The 18744-nt window shown below is 33.9% G+C and overlaps 1 long non-coding RNA gene across 1 annotated transcript in view; it reads left to right on the top strand.

Moving 5' to 3' along the window:
• Positions 1–15112, top strand: part of LOC111091102 — a 212020-nt gene extending 196908 nt beyond the window's left edge. Inside the window, exons 5-6 of the long non-coding RNA XR_005373903.1 lie at positions 873–910; positions 14685–15112. This is a non-coding gene — a long non-coding RNA (uncharacterized LOC111091102). The remainder of the gene's footprint in view (positions 1–872; positions 911–14684) is intronic.
• Positions 15113–18744: the final 3632 nt, after the last annotated feature.

Raw genomic sequence — 18744 nt, 5'->3', positions numbered from 1 at the left:
ACAACTAATCCAGAAATGAAAATAATAATTCTATGTTGACCACTGTGCAGTAAACCAAGAGCTTTGTCAAAATTAGATCAAGAGTATGATCCCTGGGTGGCTCAGCAGTTTAGCACCTGCCTTTGGCCCAGGGCATGATCCTAGAGTCCTGGGATCAAGTCCCACATCAGGCTCCCTGCATGGAGCCTGCTTCTGTCTCTGCCTGTGTTTCTGCCTCTCTCTCTCCCTGTGTCTCTCATGAATAAATAAATAAAATCATATATATACATATATCAGTTGATAGAATTTTTGGTATTATTTTTTCCACATAAGTCAGTGAAAGCAATCAGAAGGGTGAGTTTTGAATGTCTTAATTGATCTTTGATATTTAAGTTTGGGAAAAATATACTTTTATCTTAAATGTAGTTCTTGGCAAGTGGAGAAATACAAATGCCTTAATCCTTATTTTTATTATAGTATTAGGGTTTCTCTGAATAGTTATTGATATGTAGACATTTTGGAATTTTTCATAATATTCCATATCATTCTGCTTTTTTATAATTTATATTCAATTAATTAACATATAATATACCATTAGTTTCATATGTAGTGTTCAATAATTTATTAGTTGTGTATAACACACAATGCTCATCACATCACCTGCCCTCCTTAATAGCCTATCACCCAACTACCCCATACTCTACCCACCTCCCCTCCAGCAACCCTCTGTTTCCTATAGTGATGAGTCTTTCATGGTTTCTCTCCCTTTCTGATGACTTCCCCTTCAGTTTTTCCTTCCTTCTCCTATGATCCTCTGTGCTGTTTCTTGTACTCCACATATGAGTGAATTGTCTCTCATAATTGTCTCTCTCTGTTTGATTTATTTTGCTCAGCTTAATACCCTCCAGTTCCATCCACATTGATGTAAATGGTAAGTATTTATCCTATCTGATGACTGAGTAATATTCTATTGTATATATATATATATAATACTTGTGTATATATATACAATATCACATTTGTATATTACATTTCCTTTATCTACTCATTTGTTGATGGACATCTTGGGTCTTTCCACAGTTTGGTTATTGCAGGCATTGCTGCTATGAACATTGGGGTGCAGGTACTCCTTCAGATAATTACATGTGTAACTTTGGGACAAATACCTAGTAGTGCAATTGCTGGGTCATGGGTAGCTCTATTTTTAACTTCTTGAGGAACCTCCATGACATTTTCCAGAGTGGGTGCACCAGCTTGCATTCCCACCAACAGTGCAAGAGGGTTCCCTTTCCTCCATGTCCTCACCAACATTTGTTGTTTCCTGTATTGTTCATTTTAGCCATTCTCACTAATGTAAAGTGATATCTCACTGTGATTTTGATTTTTATTTCCTGATGCCAAGTGATAGGAAGCATTTTTTCATGTATCTGCTGGCCATTTGTATGTCTTCTTTGTCAAAATGACTGTAGATATCTTCTGCCCATTTCTTGACTGGATTATTTGGGGGTTTTTTTGGTTCTAAGTTCGATAAGTACTTTATAGATCTTGGATACTAGTCCTTTATCTGATGTTTATCATTTGCAAATATCTTCTCCCTTCGTAGGTTGCCTTTTAGTTTTATTGACTGTTTCTTTTGCTGTGCAGAAGCTTTGTGTCTTGATGAAGTCCCAATAGGTAATTTTTTGCTTTTATTTCCCTTGCTTTTGGAGATGTGTCTAGCAAAAAGTGGCTGCAGCTGAGGTTGCTGTCTGTGTTCTTCTCTAGGATTTTGATGGATTACTGTCGCACATTTAGGCCTTTCATCCATTTTGAGTTTATCTTTGTGTATGGTGTGAGAAAAAGATCTAGTTCCATTCTTCTAGATGTGGCTGACCAATTTTCCCAGAACCATTTATTGAAGAGATTGTCTTTTTCCATTGGATATACCTTCATCCTTTGTTGAAGATTAGTTGACCACAAAGTTGAGGGCCTGTTTTTGGGTTCTCTATTCTGCTCCATTGATCAATGTGTCTGTTTTTGTACCAGTACCACATTGTCTTGATGATTATGGCTTAGTAATATACCTTGAAGTCTGGCATTGTGAGGCCATCAGCTTTGATTTTCTTTTTCAACATTTCTTTCACTATTTGAGGTCTGTACTATTTCCATACAAATCTTAGGATTATCTGTTCCAGCTCTGTGAAAAATGTTAATGGTATTTTGATAGGGATTGCATTGAATGTGTAAATTGCTCTGGGTAGCATACACATTTTCACAATATTTATTCTTCCAGTCCTTGAGCATGGAATGTTTTTCCATCTCAATGTGTCTTCCTCAATTTCTTCATAAGCATTCTTTACTTTTTAGAGTACAGATACTTTACTTTTTTGGTTAGGTTTATTCCAAGATATGGTTTTTTGGTGCAATTGTAAACGGGATCATTTCCTTGATGTGTCTTTCTTCTGCCTCATTGTTAGTGTATAGAAATGCATCTGATTTCTGTGCATTGATTTTATATCCTGCCATGTTGCTGAGTTATGTGAGTTCTAGCAATTTTAGGATGGAATCTTTGGGTTTTCCATATAAAGTGTCATGTCATCTGCAAAGATGAGAGTTTAACTTCTTTGCTGATTTGGATGCCTTTTATTTCTTTTTGCTTTGTGATTGCTGAGACTAGGACTTCCGGTACTATGTTGAATAACAGTGGTGAGGGATGCCTGGATGGCTCAGCAGTTTAGTGCCTGCTTTCAGCCCAGTGTGTGATCCTGGAGTCCTGGGATTGAGTCCCACATCAGGCTCCCTGTGTAGAGCCTGCTTCTCCCTCTGCGTATGTCTCTGTCTCTCTCTCTGTCTCTGTCTCTCTGTCTCTCTCTCTCTCTGTGTCTCTCATGAATAAATAAATAAAATCTTAAAAAAAAATAACAGTGGTGAGTGGTGAGAGTGGACATGTTCACTAAAAAACTAAGAGTTTTTTCCCATTGGATGATATTTGTTGTGGACTTTCATTGATGTCTTTTATGATGTTGAGGTATGTTTCCTCTATCCCTGCACTGTGAAGCAGTTTAGTCAAGAAAGGATGCTGTATTTTGTCAAATGCTTTTTCTGCATCAATTGAGAGGATCATATGGGTCTTGTTCTTTATTTTATTAATGTGATATATCATGCTGATTGATTTGTGAAAGTTGAACCACTCTTGGATCCCAAGAATAAATACCACTTGGTCCTGGTGAATAATCCTTTTAATGTGCTATTGGATTCTATTGGCTAATATCTTGGTGAGTATTTTGGCATCCATGTTCCTCAGGGATATCAGTCTTTGATTTTCCTTTTGAGATTCTTTGGTTTGGAGATCAAGATAATGCCTTATAGAATGAGTTTGGAAGTTTTCCTTCCATTGCTATTATTTTGAAACAGCTCAAGTAGAATAGGTATTTATTTTCCTTAATATTTGGAAAAATTCCCCTGAGAAGCTTTTTGGCCCTGGACTTTTTGTTTTGGCGGGGGGGGGGGGATTATTGTTTAAATTTTCTTGGTGATTATGGGTGTTCTGATTTTTTATTTCTTCTTGTTTCAGTTTTAATAGTTTATAAGTTTTTAGGAATGCATCTACTTTTTCCAGATTGCCTAATTTGTTGGTATATAATTGCTCATAATATAATTTCAAAATAATTTGTATATCCTTGGTGTTGGTTGTGATCTCTTTAATTCATGATTTTATTAATGTGGGTCCTTTCTCTTTTCTTTTGATAAGTCTGGCTAGGGATTTATCTATCTTATTAATTCTTTCAAAGAACCAGCTCCTAGTTTCATTGATCTATTCTATTGTTCTGGTTTCTAGTTCATTGAGTTCTGCTTTAATCTTTATTATTTGTCTTTTGCTTAGTTTAAGGTTTATTTGCTGTTCTTTCTCCAGCTTCTTTAGGTGAGGTTAGCTTGTGTATTTAACATTTTTTTCTATTTTTTTAGAAAGAGTCTTATATTGCAATGCACTTCCCTCTTAGGATTTTCTTTGCTGTACCCCAAAGATTTTGAACAGTTGTATTTTCATTTTAAGTAATTCCCATGAATTGAATTAAAAAAAATCTTCTTTAATTTCTTGGTTGATCAATTCATTCTGTAGTAGTATGCTCTTTAATCTCCAAGTGTTTGAGTTCCTTCAAAATTTTCTCTTGCAATTGAGTTCAAGTTTCAAAGCATTTGGTCTGAAAATATGCAAAGAATAATCCTAATCTTTTGGTATGTGTTGAGACCTGATTTGTGACCCAGTATGTGGTCTATTCTGGAGAAAGTTTCATGTGAACTCGAGATGAATATGTATTCTGTTGCTTTCGGATGGAATGCTCTCTATACACCTGTAAAGTCCATCTGATCTAGTGTGTCATTCAAAGCCCTTATTTCCTTGTTGATCTTGTGCTTAGATGATCTGTCCATTGCCGTGAGTGGGGTAGTGAAGTCCCCTATTATTATTTATTATTCTCAATGTGTTTCTTAATTTGGTTATTAATTGTTTGGTGTAGTTAGATGTTCCCAAATTAGGAGCACAAATATTTATAATTGTTAGATCTTCTTGTTGGTAGACCCTTAAAGTATGATATAGTGTCCTTCTTCTCTTATCAGAGCCTTTGGTTTAAAATCTAATTGGTTTGAAATGAGAGTTACTACCTTAGCTTTCTTTTGAGGTCTGTTAACATGATAAATGATTCTCCACGCCCTCACTTTCAGTCTGGAGATGTCTTTAGATCTAAAAGGAGTCTGTTGTAGATAGCATCTGGATGAGATTTGTTTGTTTGTTTGTTTGTTTATCCAATGTGATACCTGTATCTTATAACTGGAGTGTTTATCTCATTTATTTCAGAGTAACTATTGAAACATATGAATTTAGTGTTATTGTATTACTTATTTTTGTAGAATGTCTCTGTTTCTTTCTGGTTTATATTACTCATGGGCTCTCTTTTTGCTTATAGGATCCCCCTTAATATTTCTTGGAGGGCTGACTTTGTGGTCACGTACTCTTTCATTTTTTGTCTGTCCTGGAAGCCCTTTATCTCTCCTTCCATTCGGAATGATAGCCTTGTTGAGTAAAGTATTCTTGGCTGCATGTTTTTCTGTTACTACTTTGAAAATATCATGCAAGCCCTTTCTGGACTGCCAGGTCTCTGTGGATAGGTTTGATGCCATCCTAATGTTCCTACCCCCATAGGTTAGGGACCTCTTGTCTCAAGTTGCTTTCAGGATTTTCTCTTTATTTTTTAAATTCACAAGCTTCCCTATTATATGTCAGAATGCTAACCTATTATTATTGATTTTGGGAGGGGTCCTCTCTATCTTTTGGACGTTAATGCCTATTTCCTTACAGATTAGGGTAGTTCTCAACTATGATTTGCTCAAATATACCTTCTAGCCCTCTCTCTCTTTCTTCTCCCTCAGGGACTCCAGTAATTTATTTTTTTCCATTTTATTACATTGTTATTCCTGAAGTCTCCCTTCATGTTCCATTAGTTATTTTTCTCTCTTTTCCTCAGCTTCCTTCCTTTCCACAAGCTTGTCTTCTATCTCACTTACCTTCTCTTCTGCCTGATTTACCCTAGCTATTAGAGCATCTAAGTTCGAATCCATATCTGTTAGAGCACTTTTAATTTTGGCCTGATTAGATCTCATTTCTTCACTAAGAGTCTTGTATGCTTTTCTCAACCTAATTAGTAACTTTATAATTGTTATCCTGAATTACATCTCTGACATTTTACTTATGCCTATATTGATTTGATCTGTGGCAGATAGCATTTCCTCTCGTTCCTTCTTTCGTTGTGAATTTCTCCTTCTAGACATTGTGTCCAGAGAAGAATGGATGAATGAGTGAGAACTATCAAAGATACGAACCAAGATCCAAGCAAAATACACCCTAGACAAATGCAAAGAGGTCATAAACCAGAAAAGAAAATGGAAAGTGAAGAAAGAAACAAATTAGGGAAAGAAAAAAAAAAAAAAAAAAAAAAGAGGAGGGTGGGAAGAGAGAATATGACCTCACAGGGTAGAAAAACAGGGTGATCCACTTGTTCTTGGGTATATTTTGGTCTGTGTTAGAAGATATTAAATCCTAAATTGTAAAGAAAGCAATTATGTATATATATATTTGGGGATACCTGGGTAGCTCAGTGGTTTAACGCCTGTCTTCCACCCAGGCATGATCCTGGAGTCCTGCATTGGATTCCCTGCCTGGAGCCTGTTTCTCTCTCTGCCTATGTCCCTGCTTCTCTCTCTGTGTGTGTCTCTCATGAATAAATAAATAAAATCTTTTAAAAAAGAGATTAAAAAATAAAACAAAATGGAATAGAGTGAAAGGAAGTAAAAATTGAAGAATATATCTATAAAATGTAAATGCTAAAAAAGACTGAAAAACAAAGAGTTGACAAAATAAGAAACTAGTTGAAAAGAGAAAAAAAAAAAAGAAATGGAAAATTTTAAAGTGGAAGATAAATGACTCGTGAGAAAGAATCTAAAATTCTATACACTATTTTCCCCTAGCGCTGGAGTTTTACTCTCCTGAGTGGTCCATAAATTTGCTGTCCAGTTGTTCTTCCAGTTGATATTCTGGGAGAGGGCCCTGCTGCACTGATTCCTAGGTATCTTTGCCTGGGCAGAGTTCACTGCCATTTGCAAGGATGCTGGGCTCAAGCTGTTATTGGTTATTCTGTGTGTCTTTTGTTCCCTGAAGGTTTTCTGTACCTCTTTCTAGGATCAAAATAAAAATGTCCACATTCAATATCCAGCCCCAGTGTGAAAAGGTCACAGTCCCCTCTCTTCAATAAAGCCTCAGGAATAAAGTCTTCACTTCTGTGTGCCAAACTCTACAGACTCCTATGGTGCATGTCCACACTGATCCTCCCAGGGAAAGGCCAAGAGTCACTGCTTTCCTCTCTTCTGCAGGGCAGTACCACACTGCGAGCTCTCCCACAGCTGTGCAGGCACCTGCTCTATCCGTCTCAGAGGAAGGTGGAGGGTCCCCCAGCTCCTGTTCTTTGCACAGTCCCCATGTGGAGAGCAGTCATCCAATCTGGTGGTGGCTAACTGAGATGAGAGCCAGCTTCCCGCTCGCTGACCCTAACCAGTTTCCCTGCTCCAGTGTTTGTGAACTCTACTGGCTGAGGCACTCCCATTCTTTCTGTGATTCCAGTGATCTTGAAATCATATTGTGTCACCTAGAATTCCACCCTATATCACCACCTGAGCACCTTTTCGGCAGGGATATCTCTCACTGGAACCAATTTCTAAGGATTCTGATTTTGCACTCCAGTATTATATCACATTCCAGTAGTCAGCTTATTAAGGCTCCTTCCCTCCACCATTTATCTTCAGATATATCCCTTCAGAATAATTTCTCCACATGTCTTACCTTGCAAAAAGTGGTCACTTTTCTACTTGTAGAGCTCCAGATACTTTTTCTTACATCTCAGGTTGAATTCTTGAGTGTTCAGAATGATTTGATAGTTATCTAGCTGAATTTAAGGGATCAGATGAAATGAGATTCCCTATTCATCCACCTTCTTGGCTACCTCCATCTAATATTCTATTTCTTTTGAAGAAAATTCAAAGTAATCCAGATAGAAAGATATTCTTAGAGTTTTGTTATTTTTAAGTATCTCTGTTCAGATAATCTTTAAAAATCAGTATCCCAATAATGGCAAAAGTTATAAATATATATATTTAATAATATATAACACATATAAATACATATAATATATAATATTTAATATATATATATGTATTCTACATAAGATATTTATTAGGTTTTCCAAGAAGCTAACACAAAGCAGTTTTTTTAGTTATGTAAAAATTTCATGGGGGAAGTTCCTGCTAAGCATTTAGGAGAGGAAGCAGGTATAAATACAAGGAATCCTTAGATAGCAATGATCAGTGTGGAAGGAAAAAAGAAAGAATTGAAACAAAATATTCTCAGCCTTCAGCACAGTGGCAGTAAGTTTTGGTCAGACCAATGAGGAGTCTCAATTCAAAGTCTAATAAGAGTGCCACTATTCCTAACAACAGGTCCCCCACAAGTACCCCAACATTCTCAGTCATTGGCCAGGAGCATCCTGAGGAAATATGGCCCCAGTACAGTGCCATAATCAGAGATTCCACCACTGAGGCTTCCTGTGTCTGCCATCTATGCTCCCTGGAGCAGGAGTTCTAAGTGGCTATTGCAGATAAATATCTTATGGAAAAAAAAAAAAAAAGAAAAGAAAGAAAGAAAAGCAAAAACAAAGAAAAAACAAAACCTGAAATAATAACTTTTAACACCTATTAGATGACAGGAATATTATGTTTGATACTTTCTTAAATATTTAATCATTATCTATGATATATATATACATATGCATGCATAGTTTTCTCGCTTTAGTTAAGAATGCTTCAATAATATTAACATTGCTTTTTTTATGTAATCCTGATTCTCTTTTTAAAAATCAGTTTAAATGGAGAAGCTAAAATATTCAGCTTTAATTTCACCAGTAGATTTTTAATGTTTTGTAATCATAATGTTTAATTTGTGCTGTTCTTAGAACTTTAATTATGAAGCTAAATTGTACTAATACCCATTAGGTACTTCTTAATTGAAGGCACATCATATGTCTGATGTGGCAGTACTAATTGGTGTAATTAAATTCTAATATGCATCAGTAGCCTAATTTTAAAAAGTGAATAAAAAGCAGATAGAAATAAGTCAGTTCTTGAAACTGCATAGCTGTAAAATACATTAATGCATTTGCATTTGTAACATACACATTTATTCAGATCAGACCTCCCATCAATTATATTCCAAATTAATTTCACCAGATAACTTGAAATAGAGAGTAAGAAGGATTGGTCAGGTAAATATGTATGCGACTTCAAAAGGAGCAGCCATTAAGCTCAAGAAGAACAATGCTTTTCTCTCTTACAAATTATTCTGTAGGGCAAACCCTGTGAGAGTAAATACATTCCATTTCATAATATGTTTTGGGTGAAATTACAACTGGCTTGCAAATTACATTACAGGGTTGTTCAAGCAGGAGGTGAATCAGTGGTGAGTTCCTGCCCTGCTAATAGCTTCCAAAACACAACAAGAAAATATTTTTTACATGTTCCAAATGTTCACTTATTTTTGCTTTCAATTTTTTTAAAGATTTTATTAAAGATTTTATTTGTTTATTTCACACAGAGAGACAGCACAAGCAAGAGGAGTTACAGGAATTGGGAGAGGGAGAAGCAGACTCCCACTGAGCAGAGAGCCCCATGAAGGGCTTGATCCCAGGACCCTGGGATCATGACCTGAGATGAAGGCAGATGCTTAACTGATTGAGCCACCCCGGTGCCCCTATTTCTGCTCTCAAATCTTATTTGTTCAGTGACATATATACCACGGAACAAATATAAGTCATATATATATATATATATGTATATATATACATATGTATATATATATGTGTGTGTGTGTCATATATACATATATATATGACAAAATAAGTTGATTAATTTTTTAAAAGATTTTACATATTTATTCATGAGAGACACAGAGAGAGAGGCAGAGACACAGGCAGAGAGAGAAGTAGGCTCCATGCAGAGAGCGCAATGTGGGACTTGATCCCAGGACTCTGGGATCATGCCTTGAGCCAAAGGCAGATGCTCAACGGCTGAGCCATCCAGGTGTCCCAAGTTGAGTAATTTTGAGTACATATTTATTTTGGTATTTCCACCTAAATCAATAATGGAATATATATTTCTATGATCAAATATCATGGACTTAAATATGGCATTAAATTATAAATTATTTTAATGGTTTTATTTCAGGAATTCTCTTCTTAGAAAAATCTTTTTTATTTTGAAAAATAATTCGTATAGAACTTTTTATTCAGATGTAAATAGAGATCCGGAACATAAATTTCAATCTCATTGTCAATTTCACTCACAATCAGTCAAATTACTAAGTATACATATGAAGTACATTTTCTCTTTTTTTTAGTTGTAAGAATCTATAGATTTATCTATTTGGATGCGGGCTTACTGCAGACTCAATGTCTGCATTACCTGTGTAGTCACACAGGACTCCATGTGTATATAATGACTTTACATTTGGTTTAATACTTGGCTGTCATTATTTTGAAATTCGTAATTGTTTTTGAACAAGGCAAAATATTCATTTTCATTTTGCACTGGGTCCCCCAAAAATATAGAGATAGTCCAGTATTTTCTTATAAGCAGACATTTTGGGCAGCCCGGGTGGCTCAGTGGTTTAGTGCTGCCTTCAGCCCAGGGCCTGATCCTGGAGACCTGAGATCGAGTCCCACGTTGGGCTCCCTACATGGATCCTGCTTCTCCCTCTGCCTGTGTCTGTGCCTCTCTCTCTCTGTCTCTGTCTCTCATGAACAAATAAATAATCTTAAAAAAATAAGCAGACATTTTAATATATTTTAACCTACTGAAGACAAGGAAAACTAATGTTTGAAAACTCAAAAGGAGGATTTTTTTATTTTTTTTAATTTTATGTATGTATGTATGTATTTATTTATTTTTTGTTTTTTAAAGATTTATTTATTTATGATAGACATAGAGAGAGAGAGAGAGAGAGAGAGAGAGAGGCAGAGACACAGGAGGAGGGAGAAGCAGGCTCCATGACAGGAGCCCGACGCGGGACTCGATCCCGGGACTCCAGGATCGCGCCCTAGGCCAAAGGCAGGCGCTAAACCGCTGAGCCACCCAGGGATCCCCAAAAGGAGGATTTTTAAGAGCATTTTACTTTATACAGGTAATAAAAATTAAAAAATAAAAGATAATACAACCATTCTTAAAGTAATTCAATATTCTTAATTTAACCATTCTTAAAGTAATTCAATATTCTTAATTTTGGAAATATAGTAGTTCACTTAAATTATGTTTGCATAGAAAAACACTGATTACTTTGCTATGGCACATTGAAACATTGACAATAATACATTTCAAAGGAGATATTTAATAAATTCATGTATAGTAAAAGTTCTTAGTTCTCTCACAGCTATGTGGAAGGAATATTTTTCTCTGATTTTTAAAAATATCAAAGTAGTTCTAAACTTGTCAGCGCTTTGATGCTGGCCTGAACAACATACTAGATCTGGAAACCAACAAAACACCACACAAAACCACCTTATCTCAGTTTACTATTATCAGTGACTTGTGAAATTCTGGAAGAAAAAAAAAATTTAAAGCTGCATTATAATGTCCAAGATATTTGAAAATGAAGAAAGTAATACATGCTTATAGAAGTGGTATTACTGACTTAAAAATAAATAAGTATAAACAATTAGCATAATTATTAAGAAGAGATTTCTTAGTAGCTGATTGTTTTACTATTGTTTCTTACTTATACGCCGCCCACTTCATAAGCATATGAAGATAGCATTCAGAAACATAATAACTCCAGGTAAATACATCAATCCATTAATAACATTACTCAGTTTAAATGAGAGTAAAGATAAGATGTTGACGGAAAAATAATTCGAAGCCAGGAACAAATAAACACACAAAAAAACAGAGATTTCTAATAATTTCCAAACTTAAAAAATAATCTTTATTCCTACAAGAGAAGGGAAATGTTTCATGGACATATTTTAGAGATGGGAAATCCAGGACACTGATTGGAATTAAACAAATGTTTAATGTAAGCTAGAGACAAGACTTCATCTTTGAATAGAACACTCTTTCCAATAAGCCAGTGATTTTCACAATTTTCAAATTTTCTAACATATTTTTTCCAAACCATATTTAACCTAGAAGAGGAAACAAATAAAAGACACAAAATTAGAGCTAATTTTGTTGAATCAGGATTGGCTCCACAGAACACAAGAAATGATTACATTAGGCTGAACATATGCAGAATTCCTACAATTTTCCATGCAGTAGACAAAATCTATAAATACTGTGAAACAAATAGAATGTTAAACACAATATACTTTCATTGTCTTTACTTAACAGACTGGTTCCTATTAATCCTTTTCATTTAATAAAGCTTAATTTATTAATAACTAAGAAAAATTACAAATGTAACAAAAAGATAAGAAAAATACCTGTAATCCTAATTTCCAAGTACATGAATTTGGGTAGATGTAATACTAGACAGTATTTTGTGTGTCCTAGTATTATGAAAATTTTCATTAAGTAAAGTCCTCTTAAGCATTTTATCTTGAATGATGTTCCAGAATGTGGCAATTCCTTGAGTCATTGGAAAAATTCCTGAAGCCATTAAAAATATTGGATGAAGTATTTTAAAAGTCACAATTTTCTCTTTTCCCAAAGAAACTGTCATGAATGAGACTCTTTGTCTCATATTCTGGTTCATCTCTCACTTTCATGTAATTTATTACTATATTTTAATCAGCACATGTCTGTGCAACTGCACTAGCACCAATCTCCTACCTTCCATCCCACATCAGAGTGAGTATTCATGGATGCATGTACTAATTAACCAAATCTTTCATATTTTCTTTTTTTAATTTTTTTAAATCTTTCATATTTTCAATGAAAACTGAGATCCAGTGTGCCTGGAAAATATAACTTCAATAGTTCTTTCAGCGAGGTGCTATCTTTTGCCATCCTAGCCTCACACACCTAATGAAGAGGTTGGTTATACATCCATTTGGCATTCATTTTTACTGGCCAGGCTATTAGTGTTCTTTCTGCAAACAAACAAATACACATTGCAAATAAATTGTGCCTGTTTTTTGCTTATGACATTTATCCATCTCTACCAAGCCTTCTACTTCTGATTGCTCTTTCCAACCATTTGATCTCTTTCCATTATGACAATTTTTGCTTTTGGCTTTCAAAGCCCCTGTCATTCACCATGATCTTGACAACAAATTGAGAATTCCCCCAAATCTTACCCTTCAGTTTCTTGACCACCTCACCTATAACAACTTTTTCTTCTTTCTTCTTTTAGAAAGGTATTGTTTCTTGTTATTTAAAACATATTTTGATTTTTCAAAAATAATTTAAAATATCTCACCCTTCTATCATCTCTACCATCTATATCATTCATCAACACTTTTTCAAGACCTGCACTAGTACACACTTTTAATCTCTTGAAGATGAAACAGTCGATGAACTCCGTTATTTTGTGTCTCTTCCTTAGTGTTTTCACTATTTCTTTTCCCACCTTGTTCAGGAAAAAATGTGTATGCTATCATTATCTTACTCAAATGATAGGGATTATTTTTAAACAAATTTTTATAGGAGGAATCTCAGAAAGTGTTTCTAAATTCAATCCTTTGCTTTAGTCATTTTCATGTTATTTCTTTCATACACATGTAGTTGCCTTACACATGCAGTGAAACAAATATGCTTTGCTTAGTTCAGTTCAACCCAATCCTAATATTATCAGTCCGTATTATACTGAAACTTTTTCATTTTTCTAGATTGTAGCTTTTGCCATTCTTTAATATTCATTCTCGACGTGTCGGTCACATCTGTGGGAAAACACACCTGCTGCATGATCCTCTTCCAACAGTATCTAGATATTGCTAAACACTTGTGACTTTTTGGTTGAGTATTTCCTTTTTTTTTTTTTAGTAGAAAATAATTTAATGTTTTAAGTATATTTTACAATATAATCAAAGAGCATTTTCAAAATCTTTAGGAAGGTTAAAACTATGTCCATTATTTGTGACATTGCCACAATAAACTCAGATAAAGTTGGTGTTTTCTTCTCAGTTTCAAATCTGATAATCACAAAGAATTGTTATCTGCATTCTATTTATTGACTCAAAGAAAAATTCTCTATATTAATGTTGATATCATTTTATAAGTCTCTACAAGATTGATTTAACCAGAAGATATTTTAAATCCCGACTAGGAAGGGACCAAAATTCACATGAACTCGTTTCAATTCAGTAACTTGGAGCAAATCAAAGTATAATTACCTCTTTAAGCATATATTCAAGGCCATTCCCAAGGCATGTTGGTGGTAGAAACAAAATATTTATCTGAGTTGGTCTTGCTTGTTAACTTTCTAAGTGTCTTCAGTACAGTAATTAAAATTTCATCTAAGCTCAGTTGTAAAGGATCCTGTAAGGTGACATTTAATTCTTATGTTGCGACCATGATAAGTTATATTGATTTGTATTGGAGGTCTTCAAAATCATTTTCAGAGGTTCATGACAAAATGGCAATATTTGAGAAAAAAGAAAAAAAACAACCTTGAAGTTTAAAACAGTATCCTATTCCTAAGTCTAGAATTGGTTATGTGTCCTTTCAAGTTGCTTACACATGCTTTTGTTGAACTTTTTCATAACTGATTTTTCTTTACTCCAAGGCCATAAATAACCTCTTATATTACAGTCTGTGAGCTATTATTTTGATTTTTTTACATCCATAATTAGCATTGTTTGATTCTATGACACAATGTGTTAGGAGCCATTATAGACTAATATGATTTTTTTAAAAAACTTTGTATGCTTTCTTATTATAAGAATACTGAGTTATTCATGTAAAAATCTTTCCTCTATAATCTCACTGTACAAAATAAAATATAGTCTCTTTATCAAAAAATATTCTAAATCAGTTTCAAAATATTCCCCCAAATCATACAACTGTATTTTTACAGTAGAAAGCTGTTCAAAATTACAGCTAAAAAATTTATCTCTGACTAATCAAAAACAATTTATTTATTTTTTTTTTCAAAAACAATTTAATTCTAATTCCTAGTCTCTCTCTTTTTTTTAAAGTAAAGTCTATGTTCAAAGTGGGACTCGAACTCATGACCAAGATGAAGAATCATGCTCTACTGACTGAGCCAGCCAATCATCACAAAAAGTGGAAATTGTTGACAGCATATATTGATTTTTTTTAAAATGTAAATTTAATACATATTGCATTATTAGTATTATAATTTTGAACACAGGGCATTTTAAATTTATCTATACTGAGATTTCATTCACATCAATAATTTGGGGAGATTTTAAGGATTTTTAATTTTTTTATAAACACTTTCTATAGAGGTCCAGTGTGCACACATATTTGGTATGTTTTTAGTGGATCCCTACTGAGCAAAATATTTTAATTAATTAATTAATTAATTAATTAATGTTTTAATGTTTTAATATTTTATTTATTTACTCATGAGAGATACACAGATGAGACAGAGACACAGGCAGAGGGAGAAGCAGGCTCCTCGCAGGGAGCCCGATGTGGGACTCAATTCTGGGACTGATATCATCATGTCCTGAGCCAAACACATACGCTCAACCAATGAGCCATTCAGGGGTCCCTGGAAAATATTTTAATAGATCAAACCTTTTACTTATTTCTCATTGCTCTTGGATATATAATTTTTTAACCTTGAAAATCTAGAGCAAGTTTACAAATCTTGTTCTGATTATGCACCTCTAGGTGTTGATAAATAATTCATGATGCAACCAGTATACTTGACGAGTCTGTTTACTTTGCACTTATATTAATAAATTTATGTCAGTGTTTGCTCCAATTTCAATGGTTACTTGATTTTTACTTTTTAATCTTAATTTTGAACTTTACTTAATATTGTGTTTGTGTGATAACTTCTGGAAAACACATATATATTTTCTCTCAAGTAATACTATACAATTTAGAGACACAAGAATCTAGCAGCATTTAATTATAATACATAAAAGTGAATATTTAAATATAGATGATGGAAATATATTGTTTTTACACACCAAATATAAACCATGTTATTTGGGTTTAGTTCACTTCCTTGAGGTTATTTGTTTGTTTCTTTGAGGTTTTTATTTTTTAAAAATTTTATTTATTTATTCATGAGAAACACAGAGAGAGAGAGAGAGAGAGAAAGACAGAGACAGAGACATAGACACAGGCAGAGGGAGAAGCAGGCTTCATGCAGGGAGCCCGATGTGGGCTGGACTGAAGGTGGCACTAAACCGCTGAGCCACCAGGGCTGCCCATCTTTTGAGGTTTTTAAATTCAAGGTATTGTAATACCTATTTGGAATTTATTTAAATAGTAATTTATTTTATATAGTTTCATATATAGGAGGCTCTACCAATTAATGAGAAGCAAAATAAAGATTTCGGTTTATGAAATATTCATTTTATACTCTTTGTGATACACTTTGTTCAAATTGATAGAACTTTTGGAAAATTGTAGAACTTTTCTGAAAAATAATGATAAATTTCTAGTGGGAAGAAAATTGGATATGAAGCTACTACATAAGGGAACTTTTTCAGTAACTGAAACTGGTTGGAACAGTATCAAATTCCCAATTATTTGTTCATGTAAATATTGTCTATCTATCTATCTATCTATCTATCTATCTATCTATCTATCTATCATCTATCTATCTATATCTGTGAAATAATGTTATAAAATATTTAAATGTATAGGTACATTTTGAGAGTTAATTTTTCAACCCATTAAGCAGAGAGGATTTTAATATATATGATTTACAAAAATTCATCGGATCTCATTACATAGGTTGTCTTTTAAAACACAAAACATTTCTTTATGTTTTTAATGAGGTAACAAGTGAGTATTCACAAATTCAAAATTCCCCTTTTATCAGAAAATGTATTTTAAATTTTTTATTGCTGAAATAATATATAATTTGAGTTAGTGGTTATTCTAGTGAGGAAATATGTTTCTTCAGGACCATGACATGCTATCTTGCATACAAAATCATCAAATAAATGTGGTCTTTGCTGATAAATTTTTACCTGATTATTCAATATATTTCTCTCAAAAGAATGGCTAAATAAATGAATTAAATAAGAGTTTAATAATTAGATTTAGAATGAATATTATGTGCCCTTAGTGCATACTTTTGATTTTTCAAGTTTAATCATTGCATAGAAAAAATTTGATTTTTTCTTTGGAATACAAAAACCGAGTACTTAGTCATGGATACATTTGTTAATGACTAAGATACATTAGTATACATTAGTATACTAAGATACTAGTATACATTAGTATACATTTTTAATATATTTACTAATATATTAAAAAAGAAGTAAAGAAGTAATACAATCACTTTTTAATATATACACAAGAAGTTGTCTTTAGGGTACCACAAAAAGAAAAAAAATAAAAATAAAAACATTGTAATACAAAAACCAAGAAGTCACTAAAACAGCCAAAACTATAATAACAATAAAAATAGCCAATTCCTGCTTTGTAATTGAAAAAATATAAAAAGAAAAGTATCATTCTTTATGGATTCCTCACTGTTGATTTTGCTGGATTAAATGATTAGAACTTTCAGCTTTTCTCTCAATATTATCCTAATTTTCTAACTGCAGTATTGGAACCTAGCATCATTCCTCTCTGTTTTGTTTTTTGTTTTTTTTTTCCCCGCCAATCACACCCTAGTCCTATTACTGCACTTGTCATCTTCTGAATGTCTCCTTTTTCAGGTAACTTTGTGCGATTGTGCTTTGTCATTTTTTAGAATATCTTTTCCCAAATTTTCACCTATTATAAACAAATATGTATTTTAGCATAATGTATTAATAGAAAACCTGACATAAGCAAGACCTACAGGTCAGGAATCAAGTGCCATTGAGAAGATAGCTTATTACTCACAGTTCCCCAGAGGAAAGAACATGTCACACCAAGGAGGGCCACATAGGTTAGTACCAGGATCAGTCACAAGGCAGAGTGAGAGGGAGGAATTTTGAGCAACAGCCTTTTTTTTTTAATTTTTATTTATTTATGATAGTCACAGAGAGAGAGAGAGGCGCAGAGACACAGGCAGAGGGAGAAGCAGGCTCCATGCACCGGGAGCCCGATGTGGGATTCGATCCCGGGTCTCCAGGATCACGCCCTGGGCCAAAGGCAGGCGCCAAAACTCTGCGCCACCCAGGGATCCCAGAGCAACAGCCTTTATTGTGGTTTCTATAGAAAGGAACAAGCAAGGAGAGTAAACAGGCTTAGAATTGATTAGTTTGTCTTTAGCTATTTGGTGCCTTGCCTGGGGTGATCAGGGCAGGGATACAGTAGGCCAGAATGTGAGATCCTGTAAGGGAGGTGATTGGGGATCCTTTGGTTTGTATTTGAAAAGTGAACTTACAGGAGGAATCAGGAGTGAGGGATGTTGACAAGGGAGGCTGCCTCTTTGCAATATGTGAGTATTCCCATTTAACTACATCTTTTTTAATACTTTTCAAGAATTGCTAATCTGGAACAAAAAAAAAAAAAAAAGAATTGCCAATCTGGTGGGTGGACATATTGTGATTTGACTATTATTCCTTCAATTACTAAAGCCATTGGGCATGTTTTCATGTTTTTCTTAGCATTTTGAATTGTTTATTTTACAAGTGGTTTTGAGTCTCTAACAAATGTTTCTACTGGACTTTCTAAAGAAAATTGGTTTGTCTTTATGGTAAAGCCATGAACACAATCTCTTATGGTCTATTCCATAAGCTATTGTCTTGAATTTTAGATCGACAATTAATGTGGACTTGATTTGTGAGGCTGTGTTTTAGAAGTCAAGATTTTTGTGTCTTTGTTTCAGTTTTTAAGAAAGGCGTACAATCAGTAGTTGATAATTATTGAATGGGCTCTCATTTCTATAGTTTTATCAGTTCAAATACATAGAATTTTGACAAAAGCTAAATATTTACATATGATTAGGACTACTTATGGACCTTCTTTTTTTTTTTTTTTTTTTTTACTTATGGACCTTCTAATCAATCTTGATTTCTTTGTATATACTTGCATAAAAGCAATTCTGTCTAAATTGTTGTATGTTACAACATTTTAATATCCAACAGAGCAAATCCTTCCACCAGGTTG

Source organism: Canis lupus, chromosome 19 (assembly GCF_011100685.1).
Source record: "Canis lupus familiaris isolate Mischka breed German Shepherd chromosome 19, alternate assembly UU_Cfam_GSD_1.0, whole genome shotgun sequence".
Lineage (NCBI taxonomy): Eukaryota > Metazoa > Chordata > Mammalia > Carnivora > Canidae > Canis > Canis lupus.
This window is presented reverse-complemented; position numbering and strand designations above follow the sequence as displayed.